Source organism: Crocodylus porosus, unplaced genomic scaffold (assembly GCF_001723895.1).
Source record: "Crocodylus porosus isolate Cpor-Errol unplaced genomic scaffold, CroPor_comp1, whole genome shotgun sequence".
NCBI lineage: Eukaryota > Metazoa > Chordata > Crocodylia > Crocodylidae > Crocodylus > Crocodylus porosus.
In genome coordinates, this window is record NW_017728886.1 from 146,604,642 (window position 1) to 146,605,275 (window position 634).

The following is a 634-nucleotide window of genomic DNA, read 5'->3' on the forward strand; positions in this document are numbered from 1 at the left end:
GGCTCTGAGTCCAGGTCCAGCTCCCTGCTGCAGCTGGCAGGGACTGTCCAAATCATGGATTTTTTTCATACTAAAATTCTTGTTTAATGGGCAAGCCACTTATATACTGAAAGAAAATTTCACTAGAAAATTTCCAAACAGTTCTAACAATGTGTGAGTTTAACAGTAGTCAAATGCTGCTCAGCTCATTCTGTTCATATGGCAAGGTAAGTTACTGGTCCCTAGAGGCCTGCAATCTAGTTTAAGATATGGCAATGCTATTAAGGATACCAAACAGTCAGTAGGAGATGGGGCAAAAGGGTAAGATTTACAGGAAGAAGCTTGCCTGGTTCCTCAGTTCAGCTTTATGTATATCTTGGTGCCATTGACTGTGATAGGAAGATGAAGGTCCATTTTTAGTATTCAGGAGTACTTGACTATATACAGATGTGAATACATGCTGTATTTACACAAAAATATATTAGTAGATGAATACCAATATGATCTGGCTTCGTAAACTTTTCTTTTTCCTTTTCAAGACTAGCTCTGTGTTTCTATTATTGCTAAGTTGCGTGACTTCCCTTTTCTTATCTGATTTTTTTTTTTCTTCCTCTTGATTATTTAATCAGCATTTTGTAGGTAAAGACACATTACT